Source organism: Saccopteryx bilineata, chromosome 1 (assembly GCF_036850765.1).
Source record: "Saccopteryx bilineata isolate mSacBil1 chromosome 1, mSacBil1_pri_phased_curated, whole genome shotgun sequence".
Taxonomy (NCBI): Eukaryota; Metazoa; Chordata; class Mammalia; order Chiroptera; family Emballonuridae; genus Saccopteryx; species Saccopteryx bilineata.
Window position 1 is genome coordinate 398,429,245 of NC_089490.1, and position 22,284 is coordinate 398,451,528.

The 22,284-nt window shown below is 41.1% G+C and overlaps 3 non-coding genes across 3 annotated transcripts; 1 reads left to right on the forward strand and 2 right to left on the reverse strand.

Annotated features, from left to right (window-relative positions):
- Positions 1-1,195: 1,195 nt before the first annotated feature.
- Positions 1,196-1,354, forward strand: LOC136321384 (U1 spliceosomal RNA). The gene has a single exon (XR_010728642.1). It is a non-coding gene; the product is annotated as a U1 spliceosomal RNA (small nuclear RNA).
- A 15,160-nt stretch (positions 1,355-16,514) lies between these two features.
- Positions 16,515-16,572, reverse strand: LOC136321343 (small nucleolar RNA SNORD127). Its single transcript, XR_010728604.1, has one exon. It is a non-coding gene; the product is annotated as a small nucleolar RNA SNORD127 (small nucleolar RNA).
- Positions 16,573-16,576: 4 nt separating this feature from the next.
- LOC136321350 (small nucleolar RNA SNORA81) lies at positions 16,577-16,752 on the reverse strand. The gene has a single exon (XR_010728611.1). It is a non-coding gene; the product is annotated as a small nucleolar RNA SNORA81 (small nucleolar RNA).
- Between the last annotated feature and the right edge of the window lie 5,532 nt (positions 16,753-22,284).

Here is a 22,284-nt window from a genome sequence, read left to right on the forward strand (position 1 = left end):
GGAACATGTGCTCCTCTGCCAGAGCCATGCCCTCACTGCAGGAAAAAGGGACACTGGAAGGCAGACTGCCCCCTTGCTCCTCCAAGGAAGGTTCAGTTTTTTCTGGCCCTATCCCAGCCACCTCTGACCTTGCCTTGCCTAGCCTGCTGGGACTCACCACTGAAGACTGATGGTGCCCAGGGCCATTGTCCCCATCTCACATCACCGTGGAGGATCCTAGGGTAACAGTCCAAGTAGCAGGTAGGCCGATCTCATTTCTTACAGACATGGGGACCACTACTGTGCCTTCCCCGAATATTTGGGTCCAGCTCATTCCTTGAAGATCTCTGTTGTGGCTATTGATGGTCTTATTTTCCTCCTTTGCCATGGATCCACTGCATTGTCTAATACATAGTGTCTCCTTTACACACTCTTTTTCTCCTCATGCCTCAGTGTCCCAACCCTGTTTTAGGCCAAGACCTACTTTCCAAATTCAGAGCCTTTCTCTCCATTCACTTCCCATCCTCGAATAGGCCTTCTTGCTACTTTTGGCCAGCCAGATTTGCTTACTTCTGTTACAAATTTACCTCTACCACCAAGCATAATGAATCCAAGGTTCTCCTCAGCATCTCCATGGCTGCAAAACTCCAGGAAGGGGACCCCTGGTCTCATCTCTCCAGGTTGAAGAGAACAGGGGCTCCACCTCCACACATGCCCACGGATGGTCCTTCCAGTTTACCTGAACCATCACCAGAAACCCAAAATTGACATTAGGCTTGAGACAAATTCTTGGTATGCTGAAAGCAGTGGTCCTGGCACTTGGAGGCTAGATACAGAATGTGGAAATGTGACAACAGTTCCAGTGCCATGCGTACTTTTTCTGAAATTGTTTCCTGGACTCCGACTCCATGTGATAGTTATTAATAGACTGAAGTGGAATTGGATTTTATTTGCAGGAAATGCAAACAGTGATGTGTCAGCATAGACATGGTGAACATATTGAAAACAGCAAAGGTTATATTGGCTAAGAATTTGCTTAAAGGCTTTAATCACTGTAATGTACTAAGACCGTGATGGCGAACCTTTTAATAAAAACCGCACACTTTTGCAGTGCTGGTCAACCTGGTCCCTCCTGCTCACTATTGGTCGGTAGCAAAGCAACCAAATGACGCAGCGATTGGCCCACCATGAAAGATCTTCTCAAAACTAAGCTTTCATACTTACCTGGCAGGGGAGATACCATGATCATGAAGGTGGTTTTCCCAGGGCGAGGCTTATCCATTGCACTCCAGATGTGCTGATCCCTGTGATTTCCCCAAATGTGGGAAACTCGACTGCATAATTTGTGGTAGTGGGGGACTGTGTTCGTGCAAAGTAAAAAAAATAATAAAAAAACAAAAACCAAAAAACTAGGCTTTCCCCCTTCACCATTGATTGTTGCCTGATGGGAGTGGTGCACTCTTATGAGGAATCCCATTTATGCCTCAGATCAGTAGCTTTGTATCAGAGATTTCTTTATTTGTATATTGGCTTAAAAGCTTTTCTACACTATAAAATAAAGCAGACCGGGGGCTCTCTCTTTGTTCCTGCCATCAGCATTGCAGAGGCTTCCGATATCATCTTCTTTTTGGGGGGGAGGCTATTATTTTAATTCTGCATCATTCTCCCTCATTACCTGAAATTACTAGCCCCACTGGTTTGCAGCAGCAAACCCATTGTGGGACACCAGGAAAGTTCTTCCCTACATGGGCTTGTGGTGCCCACTGAGGAGCAGGGCTCTGTGAGCCTGGAGAAAGTGAGTGATGAGGCGGGTGTGTGGCTGGGTGGGTATGGAGGGTGATGATATTGTCTAATCAACTAACACATAAGGTGCACTCACTTCCGTCCAGTGTAACACGGCTTCACTGGAAGGCTGCAGAGAGGCTGGAACCAGGTCTCAGACACTCAGACTGGTTTCTTATAGGATCTTCAGGAAAAACAGGGATGGAGGCCTCACTGGGGACTGGAAGAGAGTGCAGCAAACTTGAAGACGTGGGCAGTGCCCCCACCCCCATCAAAAGAGCTTATGTGCATGCAGGACTCAGCAATAGCTATGTCTCTTGCAACATAACCCCCTGACTCCAATGCCCTAGAGCAGACAGGGCTGCAGATGCAATGGTCCAATGCCCATTGGCTCCTCTGGCCCCAGGGGCAGGATGGCATTCCGAGCACGGCCCAGTCTGTTTCCAAGTGAGCATCTCTGTGAAAGGGGTAGAGGGGTCTCTAACTTCTCACTGCCCTGCGTTAGGTCAGGTTCAGGATGGACAGAGAACATAGTGAGCTGCAAGGTCTGTCTCTTTCAAGGAGTGTCACTTTGTCCCATTGCCAGGCCCCCTCCCCCATCTTCATCACTGCCTGTTTAAGAGTGAGGGTTTCACGCCTGACCGGGCAGTGGCGCAGTGCATAGAGTGTCGGACTGGGATGCAGAGGACCCAGGTTTGAGACCCCGAGGTCGCGAGCTTGAGCGTGGGCTCATCTGCTTTGAGCAAAAGCTCACCAGCTTAGACCCAAGGTCGCTGAATCCAGCAAGGGGTTACTCGGTCTGCTGAAGGCCCACGGTCAAGGCACATATGAGAAAGCAATCAATGAACAACTAAGGTGTCGTAATGTGCAACAAAAAACTAATGATTGATGCTTCTCATCTCTCCATTTCTGTCTATCCCTCTCTCAGACTCTCTCTCTCTCTCTCTGTCTTTGTAAAAAAAAAAAAAGAGAGAGAGAGAGAGAGAAAGAGTAAGGGCTTCACCTTTGTCAGCAAAGAGCCAGTGGGTCTGTGGACCCGGAGCTCCAGGAGGGGCTGTCACTCTGGGCATCGCAGTTCCCTTTAGCTGCTGGGTCACTGGACTGTGGCTCTTGAGGTCTGTCTTCAGGTTAAAGTTGTGACCTACATTCTGCAGCTGAGGGCTTTGCCTCTCCCCTCAGCTTCTCCCCCTGTGGCTTAAAATGGGGGGTGTGGCTCTCAGCTCACCCTTCTGACTTAACTGGTCTCAAGGCAGCTCTGCCCCACTTTAAAAGCAGACATCACAGCCTGGCTGTGACAGTAAGAAAAGGAGAGAGAAGAGGACAGGAGAGCCTGAAAATTCACAATTCAGTTCATTGTGAGAGAGTTTCTCGATTCTGGTCTTGCAATGATCAATGGCATTAATGAGTAAGGGGTCCACTACCTTCACATTCTGGGGTCCCATGACTCAGTTGTGAAATTTCAAGTGCCTTCTTCAGAATGGACACAAGTGTCACAGAATTAATTTGCACAGTCAGGTGTCACAGAGGTGGATAAATGCTCAGAGCCATATATCATCCACAGTAGGGCTGATCTCATCAGAAACATCCACAAGTCTTCAGCTGGTTCCCCCCTCCCCTCCCTTTTCCCAATCTCTGCTATGAGATTGAATTGCATTGAATTTATAGATTGCTTTGGGTAATATAGACATTTTAATGATGTTCATTCTTCCTAACCATGATCACAATATATGCTTCCACTTGTTTGTATCTTCCTTGATTTCTTTTATCAATGCTTTGTAATTTTCCGAGTACAAGTCTTTAGTCTCCTTGGTTAAGTTTACTCCTAGGTACTTTATTTTTTGGTTGTAATTGTGAAGGGGATTGTTTCCTTAATTTCTCTTTCTGACTGTTCATTGTTGGGTGTATAAAAATGCTTCTGATTTCTGAGTATTGATTTTATATCCTGCCACTTTGCTGAATTATTTATCAGGTCCAGTAGTTTTTTGACTGAGACTTTAGGGTTTTCTATATACAATATCATATCATCTGCAAATAATGATAGTTTTACTTCTTCTTTTCCAACTTGAATGCCTTTTATTTCTTCTTCTTGTCTGATTGCTGTGGCTAGGACTTCCAGGACTATGTTAAATAAGAGTGGTGAAAGGGGGCACCCCTGCCTTGTTCCTGATCTTAAGGGTATTGCTTTTAATTTTTTGCCCATTGAGTATGATGTTGGCTGTGGGTTTCTCATAGATGGCTTTTATCATGTTGAGGTATGTTCCCTGTATTCCCACTTTGCTGAGAGTTTTGATCATGAATGGGTGCTGGATTTTATCAAATGCTTTTTCTGCATCTATTGAAATTATCATATGGTTTTTCTCCTTCTTTTTGTTTATGTGAAGAATCACATTGATTGATTTACGAATATTGTACCATCCTTGCCTCCCCAGAATAAATACCACTTGATCATGGTGTATGATTTTTTCCATATATTGTTGGATCTGGTTTGCTAATCTTTTGTTGAGGATTTTAGCATCTATATTCATCAGAGATATTGGCCTACAATTTTCTTTCTTTGTGTTGTCTTTGTCTGATTTTGGAATCAGAATTATGCTCGCCTCATAAAAAGAGCTTGTAAGTCTTCCTTCCGCTTGAATTTTTTGATATAGTTTGAGAAGGATAGGAGTTAGTTCTTCTTTGAATATTTGGTAGAATTCCGTTGTGAAGCCATCGGGCCCTGGACTTTTCTTTTTTGGAAGTTTTTTGATAACTGTTTCGATCTCCTTTGGTGTAATCGGTCTGCTTAGGTTTTCTGATTCTTCCAGATTGATTTTTGGAAGATTGTATGATTCAAGGACTTTGTCCATTTCATCTAGGTTGTCTAGTTTTTTGGCATACAGTTCTTCATAGTATTTTCTTACAATATTTTGTATTTTTGTTGTGTCAGTTGCTATTTCTCCTCTCTCATTTCTAATTTTATTTATTTGAGTCCTCTCTCTCTTTTTCTTGGTGAGTCTAGTTAAAGGTTCATCAATCTTGTTTACCTTTTCAAAGAACCAGCTCCTAGTTTCATTGATCTTCTGTATTGTTTCTTTAGCCTCTATGTCATTTATTTCTGCTCTGATCTTTATTATTTCCTTCCTTCTACTAGCTCTGGCCTTTACTTGCTGTTCTTTTTCTAATTCTTTTAGATTCAGGGTTAAGTTGTTTATTTGAGCTTTTTCTAGCTTCTGAAAGTGTGCCTGTAGTGCTATAAACTTCCCTCTCAGCGCTGCTTTAACTGTGTCCCATAAATTTTGAGTTTTGGTATGCTCATTGTCATTCGTTTCTAGGAACTTTTTTATTTCTTCTTTGATCTCATTCTTAATCCATTCATTATTTAACAACCTGCTATTTAGTTTCCATGTGTTTGAGAATTTTTGAGCTTTTCTGTTGTGATTCATTTCTAGTTTCATGCTGTTGTGATCGGAGAAAGTGCTTGATACGATTTCAGTCTTCTTAAATTTGTTGAGAGCACTTTTGTGCCCTAACATGTGGTCTGTCCTAGAGAATGTACCTTGAGCACTTGAAAAGAATGTATATTCTGCTGCTTTAGGGTGAAAGGTTCTGAAGATATCTATTAAATCGAGTTGGTCTAGTGTTTCCAATAAGTCTGCTGTTTCTTTGTTAATTTTCTTTCTTGAGGATCTATCTAGTGATGTTAGCGGGGTATTGAAATCCTCTACTATTATAGTATTGCTGTTGATCTTGCCCTTTAAATCCATCAAAGTCTGCTTTATATATTTAGGTGCTCCTATATTAGGTGCATAGATATTTATAATAGTTATATCTCCCTGTTGGATTACTCCCTTTATCATTATGTAGTGCCCTTCTTTATCTCTTACTATATCCTTTGTTTTAAAGTCCAATTTGTCTGACATAAGTATTGCTACCCCAGCTTTTTTTTCATTTCCATTTGCATGAAATGTTTTTTTTCCATCCTTTTACCTTCAATCTATGTGTGTCTTTTGTTCTAAGGTGTGTCTCTTGTAGACAACATATGTATGGGTCCTGTTTTCTTATCCATGCAGCTACCCTATGTCTTTTGATTGGATCATTTAATCCATTTACATTTAAGGTTATTATTGATATGTAGTTGTTTATTGCCATTTTCTTCTTTAAAGGTGTATTCCTTTTTTTTTTTTTTTTTTTCTGTATTCTTTTCCCACTTTGATCTGTTTACACCAGGCCCCTTAATATTTCCTGCAGCATTGGTTTGGTTGTAATGAATTCCTTGAGTTGTTTTTTGTCTGGGAAGCTTTTTATTTCTCCTTCAATTTTAAATGATAGCCTTGCTGGATAAAGTAGTCTTGGTTGTAGGTTCTTGTTCTGCATTACTTTGAATATTTCTTGCCATTCCCTTCTGGCCTCAAGTGTTTCTGTTGAGAAGTCAGATGTCATCCTTATGGGGGCTCCTTTTTAGGTGATAACTTTTTTTTCTCTTGCAGCTTTTAATATTTTCTCTTTATCGCTTAGCTTTGGTATTTTGATTATGATGTGTCTTGGTGTAGGTTTCTTTGGGTTTCTCTTTAATGGAGTCCTCTTTGCTTCTTGGATTTGTGAGAGTTTCTCTTGCATTAATTTAGGGAAGTTTTCAGCTATGATATGATTGAACAAAGTCTCTATCCCTTGTTCTCTTTTCTTCTTCTTCAGGAACCCCTATGATGCGGATGTTATTTCTCTTCATGTTGTCACAGAGCTCTCTAAGAGTTTCCTCTGACTTTTTGAGTCTTTTTTCTCTTTTCTTCTCTGCTTTCATGCCTTCATTCCAGTTGTCCTCTAACTCACTGATTCCATCCTCTGCTCTATCTATCCTGTTTTTAATTCCTTCCATTGTGGTCTTTACTTCTGATATTGTATTTGTCGTCTCCAACTGATTCTTTTTTATACTTGCTATTTCTTTATTTAGGTTTTCAAACTGCCCCTCCATTGTTGTTCTAAGATCCCTAAGCATCCTTACAATCATTATTTTGAACTCCGCATCTGGAAGTTTGATTATTTCCATATCACTCAGTTCACCTCTTGAAGGTGTCTCTTGTGGTTTCATTTGGATTGCACTCCTTTGTCTTCTCATCCTCTTTTTTTTGTTTTATTTGTAGAGTTGGTTGAGTCTAGGCTTGGTGTTGTCTGCCTCCAGTTTTCAGTTGTGTTATTTCTAGGTCTTCTTGGGTTGGTATCAGCTGTTATCTGTAATCCACTTTCGGATTTGGGCAGCTTTGAAGTCTTGATTTGTCTGTTTTCTTAACAGGTGATAGTCTTGTTTACTGATATCAGCAGGGGGCTTCCTTGAAACTGTATCCAGGAATGTGGTGGGTGTAACCTGAGACTCTGAAGGCCTCTTTAGCCAGCTAGACTCACTGGGGCCAGGGTGTTTTCTCAGCTTCAGTAGGGGGAGGTGTATTTCAGATCTCCATGGAGACCTGAGTTACTGCTCCTCCTCCCCACTTCTTGTTTTCAGCTGTGTCTTGTTGTGCTGATTGGAGCTGGAGAGATGTCCAGAGGTCTCTGATCCGGAAGCACTTCAGCTCTGTTTTGTGAAAGTTTCAGTCCCTCCCCCAGCTATGGCCCCCTCCAGCACGGATGAGTCAGCCCTTTTAGCTCCTCTCCTGCATTCCTTAACTCCTCACAGTCTGTCCCTCTCCCTGTCCTCTCCACCTGGGAGATAAGCTGGTCCTTTCAACGCACCTCGCTCCCTGGTCGCCAGGCAAGTGGCTGTGAGCAGTAGTTTTCTGCTCCCTTTCCCTCTGTGAAATCCTCTCTGGGCTCTCAGCCCCACCCCACCCCCTTCCATTCCGGCAAGCAGAGGAGGTTCAGGGCTCCCTACCAGGATTATCTGTGCTTTCCTCTTTGCTCCTTGGTTTTTGAGAGCTGTTCTTGTAGTCCAGAGTTGGTTTTTCACGCTGATTTTTCCTAAATTAATTTGTAATCCAGTTTGGTGGTGAGAACTGGGCATCTGTGCATCCGCCTACTCCACTGCCATCTTCAGGTCCCCCTTATTATCATTTTGAGAGCAGTATTGTTCAATGTTAGGTTGCCAAACCTAGAGTAAAAAAATATTACTATTAGTTTGCCTAGACAGGAAAGTTACAGCATAAACAAGGTATGTTTTCTTTTCTTTTTTTTTCTCAATTATTCGGGAAACCAAAAGGAAGGTAAAAATGATTCAAATTATACAGTTTGTCTGTAAGATCATGGTGCACCTTTGACCGGTCACAGGAAAGCAACAAAAGATGATAGAAATGTGAAATCTGCACCAAATAAAAGGAAAACCTTCCCAGTTTCTGTAGGATGGTGTGGTACCTTGTGCGCATGCGCAGATGATGATGTAACACCATATATACATGGGAGCAGCCCACGACCATGTCAATTGAGATGTGGTCGGTACAGAGAAAAGTTCAGTGTGTTCTGTGGCTCGCTAAATTCGAATCCATGACCAAAGTGCAACGTGAAAATCGGCACATTTATAACAAAGCGCCACCACATAGAAATAACATTACTTGGTGGGATAAACAGTTGAAGGATACCAGCAGTTTGGTGGAGAAACCCCATTCTGGTAGGCCATCAGCCAGTGACGAGTCAGTAGAGGTTATATGGGATAGCTACCTAAGGAGTCCTAAAAAATCTGTGCCTGACCTACATCGAACTGCACTGAATAGGTATGAAACTGGGAGAGTTTTCCTTTTATTTGGTGCAGATTTCACATTTCTATCATCTTTTGTTGCTTTCCTGTGACCGGTCAAATGTGCACCATGACTTTATGGACACACTGTATTTTGTGGTATTGCATATAAAGACATTTTAGGGGAAAATGTTTAAACAAGATTTTTAGGTTAAAAAAAAGGGCAATAAAATAATCTAGAGGATTTTCTTTTCTTTTCTTTTCTTTTTTACATTTTATTTATTTATTTATTTATTTATTTATTTATTTTTACAGAGACAGAGAGAGAGTCAGAGGGATAGACAGGGACAGACAGACAGGAATGGAGACAGATGAGAAGCATCAATCATTAGTTTTTCGTTGCGCATTGCGACTTCTTAGTTGTTCATTGATTGCATTCTCATATGTGCCTTGACTACGGGCCTTCAGCAGGCTGAGTAACCCCTTGCTGGAGCCAGAGACCCTAGGTCCAAGCTGGTGAGTTTTTGCTCAAGCCAGATGAGCCTGCACTCAAGCTGGCGACCTCGGGGTCTTGAACCTGGGTCCTTTCACATCATCCCAGTCCAACGCTCTATCCACTGCGCCACCGCCTGGTTAGGCGAGGATTTTCTTTTCTTAAAGAGAAATCTAGAAATTCACATATAACATTCCAAAATTCACACACTACATTGCAAAATTTACATAAATACTTTTGCTGTGGATGTGTGTGTATAAGAAAATGCCCCAGAAAAGCACTAAAAATGTACTCATGATGTCTTGACATTTTTTCAAAGTTTTTTAAAATTTCATTAATTGTGTTTACATAGATTCTAGGGTCACCCCGAATGTGTCCCCTTTCCCTCATATTCCCCTCAACATCTCCCTTGCCCCCCTCACTAAAGCACCATTCCTCCCTTCCCTTCAGGTTTATCCCATCCTATCATCCCCTTTCCCTCTGTCCTCTTTTCCTCTGGTCCCTTTGATCTCTCCTCTATCTCCATTTCGTTCTTCAGTTCTCATTTTTCATTGGATTCCTCAAATGAGTGAGGTCATATGGTATTTTTCTTTCTCTGCTTGGCTTATTTCACTTAACATAATAGTTTCCAGGTCCATTCATGTTATTGCAAAAGGTAATATTTCCTTCTTTTTCATGGCTCCATAGCATTTCATTGTATATATGTACCACTGTTTTTTAATCCACTCATCCACTGACGGACACTTGGGCTGTTTCCAGATCTTCGCTATTGTGAACAATGCTGCCATAAACATGGGGGTGCATTTCTTTTTCTCAGTCGGTGATATGGTGATCTTGGGATATATTCCTAAAAGTGGGGTGGCTGGGTCAAAAGGCAGATCCATTTTTAATTTTTTGAGGAATTTCCATACTGTTTTCCACAGTGGCTGCACAAGTCTGCATTCCCACCAGCAATGCAGGAGGGTTCCGCTTTCTCCACATCCTCACCAGTACCTATCGTGTTTTGTTTTGTTGATGAGCACCATTCTGACTGGTGTGAGGTGATATCTCATTGTGGTTTTAATTTGCATTTCTCTAATGATTAGTGATGTTGAGCATTTTTTCATCTGTCTATTGGCCATCTGTATGTCCTCTTTGGAGAAGTGTCTATTTATTCCTTTTGCCCATTTTTTGATTGGATTGTTTGTCTTCCTGGTGTTGAGTTTTACATGTTCTTTATAAATTTTGGTTATTAATCCCTTATCAGACGTGTTGTCGAATATGTACTCCCATTGTGTGGTTTGTGGTTTTATTCTGTTCACATTGTCTTTAGCTGTACAAAAGCTTTTTAGTTTGATATAGTCCCATTTGTTTATCCTGTCTTTTATTTCACTTGCCCATGGAGATAAAGCAGTAAATATATTACTGCGAGAAATATCAGTGAGCTTACTGCCTATGTTTTCTTCTAAGATGCTTATGGTTTCATGACTTACATTTAAGTCTTTTATCCATTTTGATTTTATTTATGTGAATGGTGTAAGTTGGTGGTCTAGATTCATTTTTTGCAGGTAGCTAATTTTCCCAACACCATTTTTTAAAGAGACTGTCTTTACTCTATTGTATGCTCTTACCTCCTTTGTCAAATATCAATTGTCCATAAAGGTGTGGATTTATTTCTGGGTTCTCTGTTCTTTTCCATTGATCTATGTGCCTATTCTTATGCCAGTACTGAGCTGTTTTGAGTACAATGACTTTGTAGTATAACTCGATATCAGGAAGTGTGAAACCTCCCATTATATTCTTCTTTTTCAAGATTGCTGATGCTATTAGTGTTTTTTTGGTTCCATATAATTTTTTTTTTTTTTTACAGAGACAGAGGGAGAGTCAGAGAGAGGGATAGACAGGGATGGAGAGATGAGAGGCATCAATTATTAGTTTTTCATTGCGCATTGCGACACCTTAATTGTTCATTGATTGCTCTCCCATACATGCCTTGACCGCGGGCCTTCAGCAGACCAAGTAACCCCTTGCTGGAGCCAGCGACCTTGGGCTCAAGCTGGCAACCTCAGGGTCTTGAACCTGGGTCCTCTGCATCCCGGTCCAATGCTCTATCCACTGTGCCACCACCCGGTCAGGCCATATAAATTTTTAGAATATGTATTCTAAGTGTTCTATATCTTTGAAGTATGTCACTGGTATTTTAATTGGTATTGCATTGAATTTATAAGTTGCTTTGGGTAATATAGACATTTTAATGATGTTTATTCTTTCTAGCCACGAACACAATATATGCTTCCACTTGTTTGTATCTTCCTTGATTTCTTTTATTAATGTTTTATAATTTTCTGAGTACAAGTCTTTAACCTCCTTCATTAAATTTACTTAATTAATTTATTTTTTGCAATAGTGGAGGGGATTAATTCCTTAATTTCTCTTTCTGACAGTTCATTGTTAGTGTATAAAAATGCCTCTGGTTTCTGTGTATTAATATTATACCCTGCCACTTTGCTGAATTCATTTATCATGTTGAGTCATTTTTTGACTGAGACTTTTGTGTTTCCTATATACAGTATCATATCATCTGCAAATAATGATAGTTTTACTTCTTCTTTTCCAATTTGGATTCTTTTTATTTCTTCTTCTTGTCTGATTGCTGTAGCTAGGACTTTCTGTACTATGTTGAAGAAGAGTGGTGAAAGGGAGCACCCCTGTCCTGTTCCTGATCTTAAGGGGATTGCTTTTCATTTTTGCCCATTGATTAAGATGTTGGTAGTGGGTTTGTCATAGATGGCCTTTATCATGTTGAAGTATGTTCCCTGTATTCCCACTGTGCTGAGAGTTTTGATCATGAATGGGTGCTGTATTTTATCAAATGCTTTTTCTGTATCTATTAAAATTATCATGTAATTTTCCTTTTTACATTTGTTTATGTGATGAATCACATTAATTGATTTACAAATATTGTACCAGCCTTGCCTCCCCAAAACGAATCCCACTTCATCATGATGTATGATTTTTTTCATATATTGCTGGATCCAGTTTGCTAATGATTGTTGAGAATTTTAGCATGAGGTTATCAGGGAGATTGGCCTATAATTTTCTTCTTTGTGTTGTCTTTGCCTGGTTTTGCAATCAGAATTATGCTTGACTCATAAAAGGAGCCTGGAAGTCTTCCTTTCTCTTGAATTTTTTGAAATAGCTTGAAAAGGATAGGAGTTAATTCTTCTTTGAATATTTGGTAGAATTCCCCTGTGATGCCATCCTGCCCAGGGCTTTTGTTTTTTGGGAGTTTTTTGATAAGTGTTTCGATCGCATTTGGTGTAATCAGTCTGTTTAGGTTTTCTGATTCTTCCAGATTGATTTTTGAAAGATTATATGTTCAAGGAATTTGTCCATTTCACCTAGATTGTCTACTTTTTTGGCATGCAGTTTTTCAAAGTATTTTCTTACAGTATTTTGTCTCTCTGTTGTGTCAGTTGTTATTTCTCCATTCTCATTTCTAATTTTATTTATTTGAGTCCTCTCTCTTTTTTTCTTGGTGAGTCTGGTTAAGGATTCATTGATCTTGTTTACCCTTTCAAAGAACCAGCTCTTGGTTTCATTGATCCTCTGTATTGTTTCTTTAGCCTCTATGTCATTTATTTCCACTCTGATCTTTATTATTTTCTTTCTTCTACTACCTCTGGGCTTTACTTGCTGTTCTTTTACTAGTTCTTTTAGATGCAGGGTTAAGTTGTTTATTTGAGCTTTTTCTAGCTTCTTAAAGTATGACTGTAGTACTATGAACTTCCCTCTCCGTATTGCTTTTGCTGTGTCCCATAAATTTTGAGTTGTTGTATGCTCATTATCATTTGTTTCTAAAATTTTTTTATTTATTCTTTGATCTCATTATTAATCCATTCATTATTTAAGAACCTTCTATTTAATTTTTCTGTGTTTGAAAATTTTTGAGTTTTTCTGTTGTGGTTGATTTCTAGTTTCATGCCATTGTGATCAAAGAAAATGCTTGATATGATTTCAATCTTCTTAAATTTGTTGAGACCACTTTTGTGCCCTAACATGTAGTCTATCCTAGAGAATATACCATGAGCATTTGAAAAGAATGTATATTCTTCTGCTTTATGAAAGGTTCTGAAGATATTTATTAAATTCAGTTGATCTAGTGTGTTCTTAAAGTCTGTTGTTTCTTTGTTAATTTTCTTTCTTGAGGATCTATCTAATGATGTTAGTGGGTTATTGAAATCCCCTACTATTATAGTATTGCTGTTGATCTCACCCTGTATTTTCATCAAAGTCTGCTTTATGTATTTAGGTGCTCCTATATTAGGTGCATAGCTATTTATAATGGTTATATCTTCCTGTTGGATTGCTCCCTTTATCCTTATGTAATGACCTTCTTTATCTCTTACTATAGCCTTTGTTTTAAAGATTATTTTGTCTGATATAAGTATTGCTATCCGAGTTTCTTTTCCTTTGCTGTTTGCATGAAATATTTTTTCCATCCTTTTACCTTCAGTCTATGTGCATCTTCTGTTTTAAGGTGTGTGTCTTGTAGACAGCATATGTACGGGTCCTGTTTTCTTATCCATGCAGCTTCTCTATGTCTTTGGATTGGATCATTTAATCCATTTACATTTAAGGTTATTATTGATATGTAGTTGTTTATTGTCATTTTATTCTTTTAAACTGTAGTTTTCTTTTGCTATATTCTTTTCCCACTTTGATCTGTTTACAACAGGCCCTTAAACATTTCCTGCAGCATTGGTTTGGTTGTAATAAATTAATTGAGTTGTGTGGGTTTTATTGTTTGTTTGACTCTCATCTGGGAAGCTTTTAATTTCTCCTTCAATTTTAAATGATAGCCATGTTAGATAAAGTTGTTTTGGTTGTAGGCTCTTGTTCTGCATTACTTTGAAAATTTCTTCCCATTCCCTTCTGGCCCCAAGTGGTTGTGTAGAGAAGTCAGATGTCATCCTTATGGAGGCTTCTTTGTAGGTGATAGCCCTTTTCTCGCTAGCAGCTTTTAATATTTTCTATTTATTGCTTAGCTTTGGTATTTTAATTATGATGTGTCTTGGTGTAGGTTTCTTTGGGTTTCTCTTTAATGGAGTTCTCTGTGCTTCTTGAACTTGTGAAACCCTTCCCTGCATCAATTTAGGGAAGTTTTCAGCTATGATTTGATTGAATAAAGTTTTTATCTTTTGTTCTTTCTCTTCTTCAGGAATTCCTATGATGCGGATGTTATTTCTCTTCATGTTGTCACAGAGCTCTCTTAGAGTTTCCTCAGACTTTTTGAATCTCTTCTTTTTTCTGTTCTGCTTCCATGCCTTCATTCTTCTTGTGCTCCAACTCGCTGATTCAATCCTCAGCTTGATCCATCCTGCTTTTAATTCCTTCCATTGTGGTCTTCATTTCTAATACTGTATTTTTCATCTCCAACTGATTCTTTCTTAATATTTCAATGTCCTTTTTTATACTTGCTATTTCTTTTTTTAGGTGTTCATAATGACCATCCATTGTTGTTCTAAGATCCCTAAGCATCCTAACAATCATTATTTTAAACTCTGCATCTGGTAGTTGGTTATTTCCATATTACTCATTTCATTTTCTGGAGGTTTCTCTTGTGGTTTCATTTGGATTGCAGTTCTCTGTCATCTCATCATGTCTGTGTGTTTGGTGTGTTGTTTGTAGAGCTGGTTAAGTCTAGGCTTGATGTTGTCTGCCTTTAATTTTCAGTTGTGTTATTTCTAGGTCTTCTTGTGTTGGCATCAGCTGTTGTTTGTAATCCACTGTCGGATTTGGCTTTTCTAGTAGAGCTGCTTTGAAGTCTTGATTTGTTCATTTTCTTCTCAGTTTTCTTAACTTGGTGGTAGTCTTGTTTTCAACAAGATATGTTTTCTTAAAATGGAAAAGGAATTTGTAATTAAGTAAAACATAAAATTTATTGGTCATTTCAATTGATGTTTGTAAATAAATCATTAGAATGTAAAACATAAATGTACTAGAAAATAATTTAAATCCTTTTTCCCAGTGACCTTTAGAATTAGAAAACTTAGACTTCCCTTTATAAGGGAAGCATAAAGCCCTACCAGGACTGTTAGAATCTGTAAAATAATCGAGACCACCTCAAAAAAATGTTTCTAATTGCCTAGCTTAGGTAAGATTTTTCTCCCAAGCAAGTGAAGAAGATTTAGACATTTTCCCTCAGTTTCTGTTAGCCAGGATCAGAAAAAAAATACTGAGGCAATCAACTTAGCCTTTTACATAACAATCAGCTCTAAAAATTAAAAAATGTATTATAAATTTTATAAATGTGGCATCATCAGCTGTTAAAAATAAATAAGTGAATAAAACTAAGCATTTCTGAAGGGATATTGCTCCTCCCTCAATCACATAACTTTGCTTAGCTCCTAAAATGACTGGTTAGTCAATGATGGGTAGGATTCCTGAAAGAAGGAATGACCTAAGACAGGCACAGTTGAAAAAGAAGCCCTAAAGAGAAAGCTTAAAAACAAGCAAAGGTGAGGCTCAAACCCTCACCCCATAAATGCAGAAGCCTGATCCTCTGAGGTAGTGGCTTTCATCTACTGACCAGGACACCAAAAGAGGGGAGACTCCCTAAACTTAAGAAAAATCAGGATGCTGAAGATGCTACCTAAAACGAGTGGGGCTTCCAGAAAATTTTAGTAACTTTACTAAAACCCTTATTGCTAAAAGTTTATTCGCAACCAATTAGAAAAAGATTTTGCCAGCAGGAAGGAAATAATTAAAAAGACCAGACTTAAAATCTATTCCAGAAGGCGTAATATCTCTGTGTTTAGTTTACATCCAAGTAAATTCTAAGCAAGGTAAGGAAATTGTTTAAAAAAAGAAAACACAAACTGGGAAAGAGGAACTTTCCCAAGTAAACTCTTAAAAATAGACTTTAATAAAATAATTAACAAATAAATAGAAGCTTTTTTTACTGAAAGTGGGGCCACAGTGATAGTTGTTAAGAAATTGCTATATAAAATTCCAGATTTAGCTTTCCCATTAATATTGGGTCTAATAATGGGCCTGCATTTGTATTCAGGGTCTTGCAAGTAATGGAAAAGGAACCCAATATTAATTAGAAACTAATTTGAAGTTACATTGTGCCCACAGGCCCCAAGGTTTCAGGGCAAATAGAACACATAAGTCAAATCATAAAGGAAATGTAACGACTCCATTCTTAAGTACTTGCAGGGTCTGCAAAGTACAAAGAATAGCAGGCTGTTCAAAAGACTGTCCAAGAGGCACTACCAGCACTGCCAGGAGATCTGGTACCTCCTTTTCAGCCTGGGGACTCAGTTCGAGTAAAGAAGTACATCACCCAAGGACTGACTCCCACGTGGACAGGTCCACACAACATGATCCTGACCACTCCCACAGCTGCCAAGGTAGAAGGCATGCCCGCCTGGGTCCACCATAGCTGGCTGAAGCCTGCAGTCTCAACAGAGACAACTTTGTAGACAGTGGAGACTGACTCCACCAACCCTTTTAAGTTATCCCTAAAAAGAACGGCATGCCCTGCTCGAGGCACAAACTGGAAGCTGGTTGGTCTACACAGGGATAATACATGAAGAATCTCAGTAAGGACATCCTTTCTTTTTTTTTTTTTTTTTTTTCAGTTTAGAGGGACTGTTGTCTTCATTTAATAATTAAATATATTACATACAGACCATTTAACATATTGCACCAAATCTTAAGACAAAGGATACTGGACATTAAGAAAGAGGTCCACCCCAGTCTTTACAATCTAGTGCATTTACTTTTCTTCTTGTGTGTACTCTGCTAGCATTATTACAAAAACCAAGATGTGATCCCAGTTTCTGCAATTTTAGCACAGTGCTTATAAGGACATCCTTTCAATCAGACTTTGAGGAAGAAGGGAAACGAGGAAAAAAGGAAAGCTAGTTTGGTTGTCACTAAAGGTTAAAATTTTTAAGAATTCTGCCTGACCAGGCATTGGGCTCCGATCCAGAAGACCCAGGTTAAAGACCTCAAGGTTGTCAGCTTGAGCGTGGGCTCATCTGGTGTGAGCAAAAAGCTCACCAGCTTGGACCCAAGGTCGCTGACTTGAGCAAGGGGTTACTTGGTCTGCTGAAGGCCCACGGTCAAGGCACATATGAGAAAGTAATCAATGAACAACTAAGGTGTCGCAACAAAAAACTGATGATTGATGCTTCTCAACTCTCTCCATTCCTGTCTGTCTGTCCCTATCTATCCCTCTCACTGACTCTCGCTGTCTCTGAAAGGAAAAAGATTTTTAAGAATTCTGACTAAAAAGAGTTGTATAATTTTAATAGAAATACTTTTGACAGAGAAAGGAATAAAATTTATAAAATTAATAATTTATATAAATTACAGAAAATCTGCCCAGGTTTTAAAAAATAAATCAGTAGCATTTGTTTCTTCAGTAGACTGTATTACTATTAATAGAAACATAAAGTCTACCTGATAAATATTTGTTACATGTTATAGGCTGATATTTTTACTCAACAGCCTCAAGCACCTCGTTAAAATTGAGTCAAGCCCTGGCCGGTTGGCTCAGCGGTAGAGTCTCGGCCTGGCGTGTGGGGGACCCAGGTTCAATTCCTGGCCAGGGCACATAGGAGAGGTGGCCATTTGCTTCTCCACCCTGCCCCCCTCCTCCTCTCTGTCTCTCTCTTCCCCTCCCGCAGCCAAGGTTCCATTGGAGCAAAGATGGCCCGGGCGCTGGGGATGTCTCCTTGGCCTCTGCCCCAGGCGCTAGAGTGGTGATGGTTGCGGCAGAGCGACACCCCAGAGGGGCAGAGCATCGACCCCTGGTGGGCAGAGTGTCGCCCCTGGTGGGCGTGCTGGGTGGATCCGGTCGGGCGCATGCGGGAGTCTGTCTGACTGTCTCTCCCCGTTTCCAGCTTCAGGAAAAAAAAAATTGAGTCAAGGATTTGACTCAGAATGTAAAACCAGTGGGGAATGTGGTAAGGTGCCAAAGAACTGTAATACTTAGTATTGGCAACGGGCAATGCCATTTTAAAGAGGAAAAGTCAGGCTTTCTGTCCTGTCTTTTCTTTGGAAAATTGAAGGAAAAAGATATAAAAATCTCCTGATTTACAAGGACAACTGGGTCATTTATTTTTAGTTCTCTGAAAGGATTAAGATTATTTAAAGCACTTCTTTTCCCTTTCAATAAGAGACAAAATTTACATACCACCCTACATTGATTTTGGCTCTCTCTCCCTTCCTGGAATCCTGAGATTAACATGTACCTCTAGGGCAGGGGTCCCCAAACTTTTTACACAGGGGGCCAGTTCACTGTCCCTCAGACCAATAGAGGGCCATACTATAAAAAAACTATGAACAAATCCTTATGCACACTGCACATATCTTATTTTAAAGTAAGAAAACAAAATGGGAACAAATACAATATTTAAAATAAAGAACAAGTAAATTTAAATCAACAAGCTGACCAGTATTTCAATGGGAACTATGCTCCTGTCACTGACCACCAATGAAAGAGGTGCCCCTTCCGAAAGTGCAAGCGGGGGCTGGATAAATGGCCTCAGGGGGCCGCATGTGGCCCGCGGGCCGTAGTTTGGAGACCCCTGCTCTAGGGAAAGGAGGAAAGATAGATACTAAAAGGTTTATGAATGTGTTTTACTATGTAAAATGACATTACCATTGTGTTACCTTGAAAGTTTTAATGTTTCTTAAATCTCCTAGACCAGTGGTCCCAACCCCCGGGCAAAGGACCAGTACCGATCCGTAAGCCATTTGGTACTGGTCCGCAGAGAAAAAATAAATAACTTACATTATTTCCGTTTTATTTATATTTAAGTCTGAATGATGTTTTATTTTTTAAAAATGACCAGATTCCCTCTGTTACATCCATCTAAGACTCACTCTTGATGCTTGTCTCGGTCACATGATACATTTATTTGTCTCACCCTAAAGGCCAGTCCGTGAAAATATTTTCTGACATTGAATCGGTCCATGGCCCAATAAATTTTGGGGACCACTGCCCTAGACAAATGTTATAAGCTTGTTAATGATTTTGTCATGTTGTCATGCTCCACCAACCTGTACGTGGTCAAAGGGTATATAACCATCCTCTGAGATATATTTAGGGCTGCAAAATTTGGGTCAGATAGGCCCCGTGTCAGTCATATGCAGCCAGCATATTAAAAAACCTCCTTTTTTAATAAAACCTTTCAAAATTCATCTAGACTTAATGTCTCTACGTAAACCCACTGTTGGGCAGATAAAATATATTATGCTCACTTTGTTAAAGATGGCGCTGCCCACATGGAAGCCTGTCATCCATGTGATATTAATGTGTGTTGGGGCGGGCTGTGGCCAGGCAAGGTTCTTGTAGCCTAGGGCTTGGTTTTGGGACTAAGCCTTTCCCACCCTTTTTGATGTGCGGTGGTACAATCCCATCATGCCTCAGATAAGTGACTTTGTATTAGAGACTTCCCTATTTTTTTTTTAATTTTTATTTTATTTATTCATTTTAGAGAGGAGAGAGATAGAGAGAGGAGAGAGAGACAGGGGGGAGGAGCTGGAAGCATCAACTCCCATATGTGCCTTGACCAGGCAAGCCCAGGGTTTCGAACTGGCGACCTCAGCATTTCCAGGTCGACACTTTATCCACTGCACCACCACAGGTCAGGCCTAGACTCCCTATTTTGTATATTGGATTAAAGGTTTTGATTTCTACACTATAAAGTGGGGGCAGAACGGGAGTTTGCTCTCTTGGTTCCTGAGATTAGCATCAGAAAGGAGAGCAGAGAAGGGCCAGGTGGAGGAGGCCAGGAGAAGCAGCCAAGATGGTGGAGTGCTGAGGGAGAAGCCAGTTTGTGCAGAGTTTGTGCAGGGATAAGAAAGGAGATGGGGAACAGAGATGAATAACTCTGGTGAGCTAGAAACCTCTGATTCTATGAAACTCGAATAAGTCAGTAGCTTTATGAGCACTGAATGTGAGTGGGTTTTGGAGCCCAGTGTGTGTTTTTACTTGCCTGCCAGATGCAAGCTAGGATTAAATATGATGGCCCACCAGTTTTTGACTTTGTTGTTTCTTTACTGACTATCCGAATCCAATGCAAACCTGCATGGGCCAGGCCACTGTGATGGTGTCTGCAGCAACTGGCCTCACATTTGGCCTAGTCCAGGGGTCTCAAACTCAACTCAGCATGTGGGCCGCAGAGCAAGATCACAGCCATTCGGCGGGCCGCACTAGGTCTACAAAAGGCAACTGTTACGCAACACTTTTCAGTGTCACAAAACGACCAGAAACTGTAGTTCGTGGATTAGTCTGCGGGCCACACAAAATTGTTCGGCGGGCCGCGAGTTTGAGACCCCTGGCCTAGTCTGTGGCAGGATTCGATACAGATGAGTATGGAGCCACCTTTGAGCGATGGAGTAGAGGACTGGCTGCTGTTATGGTTCCCTATGGCTGTCCTTTTGGGGGGCCGTAGTTTGGCTGACTTTTACAGCCATGCGAGGGGAAACTGAGAGCTCTGTGGAATAGGCTGCCCGAGACCTGCAAACCGAGCAGTGGAAGGAGCTGGAGCAAATGTGGGAGAAAGAGATGCCGACCCTGGAGCTGAAGCAAGCACCGAAGGAAGCCGACCAGGTTTGCGAGATTCATTTGTAAATGAAGCAGATGCTGGAGAAGGATTCACAGGTTCGTGAGTTGCAGACTGCCCTGGACGTTGTGGAGAGCCAACAGCAGCAGGAGGCCGGGTTGAGGACTGAGCTGAGCCCAGGCCGGGGGCTGCAAGGCCGGCAGCAGGAGCTGATGTTTCCAGTTCCTCTTTGGAGGATGAGGAAAATCGGGCTGGAGTGGCAATCCATAGTCTCCAGAAGGTGAGAGCCCAGCAGCAAGGAATACTTACTATGTTCTTGGTAGGTCTGCGATTTTGGAACGTAGGGGTGGGGGCCATTATGCTCTCCGGAGCAGAGATGAAAATGCTGATTGCCATTGCCACGTGCCCCTCCTTGGGACAGTGTAAAACCTGCCAGGACGGTAGGAATGAGGGGGGTGGCTGAGGCCTTATGTGCATGGACTGATTTCCTGGTCTATGACCGGAGTGGACACTGGCTCCTTTGTTGGATGGACTTATGGATTTTAAACAATGTGAAATACCCTGATGGGGGTGGGGGGTGGCTTTGCTGGAAGCACTCCCGTACCCTGGGAAGCTTTTACCATGGCTAGAGAGAAGGCTGAGAACATTTTGCGCTTTGGGCTAAGTGCTCAGAGACTGGTGAAATGTACCTTTGTAATTGTTGAAAGTATATGATTTGTCATGTTGCTGTAATTTGTGTAATCTGCCTAATTTCCTTGCACAGGGATGCTGGTGATGTAGATTGTGGGTAGTAAAGTGAGCATAGCGGTGGATTGTTGGGCACATAAAATATATTATGCTCACTGTGTTAAAGATGGCACTGCTCAGGTGATATTAATGTGTGTTGGGGGCGGGCTGTGGGCAGGCAGGATCCTTGTAGCCTGAGGCTTGGTTTTAGGACTAAGCCTTTCCCACCCTTTTTGATGTGCAGTGGTACAATCCCATCATGCCTCAGATAAGTGACTTTGTATTAGAGACTTCCCTATTTTGTATATTGGATTAGAATTTTTTATTTCTACACTATAAAATGAGGGCAGTACGGGAGTTTGCTCTCTTGGTTCCTGAGATTGGCATTAGAGAGGAGAGCAGAGAAGGGCACGTAAAGGAGGCCAGGAGAAGATGGTGGAGTGCTGAGAAAGAAGCCAGTTTTTTGTTAGCCTTTCAATTGAGAACACTGACTTGTTTTAGCGTTCTTCCTGAGCAATATCAGAAGGAACCTGAGAGTGAAATTCACGACATTGGCATAAATCTTGTCCACCAGGACTGAACACTGGACATCACCACGGTTTCCTGGGAAAGTCCCTGGAAATTTCTGTGCGTGGCTCCACAGCGGAAGGGCAGCTTTCTTCTTGGAAGGCTTGGTCTCTCTTCTGGCTTCCAACCGCCACAGCTGCTCGAGAAGGCTTTCGTGGGGACCTATGTTTGTCATTTAGGTCCCTTTTCCTGCAGGGTGGTGAGGTTTTGGTTCGAGTGAGCTTGCTCTCTGTGTCTGGCACCGTTGTGGGGGCTTTCTGGAGACCCCATGTGGGAGTCGCTGTGGGTGTGGGGGGCTGTGCGTGCCTGCGTGGGGCAGAAGCAGGCGTGTGGGCTGACGGGGACCAGGGACTAGGGAAGTGAGGGAGTCTCCACGGTGTCTGCTTCTGCTGCTGCTGCAGCTTGGTGCCTCCTCAGCCCAATCTTCTCTCTCCTCTTCCCTCCAAGACAGGTGTCCTGCCTGCTAACGTGCATTCGAATCTAGTGTTCTGACTGGGACAGCTCCCCGACCAGTAGCTCAGTTGTACTGAGTC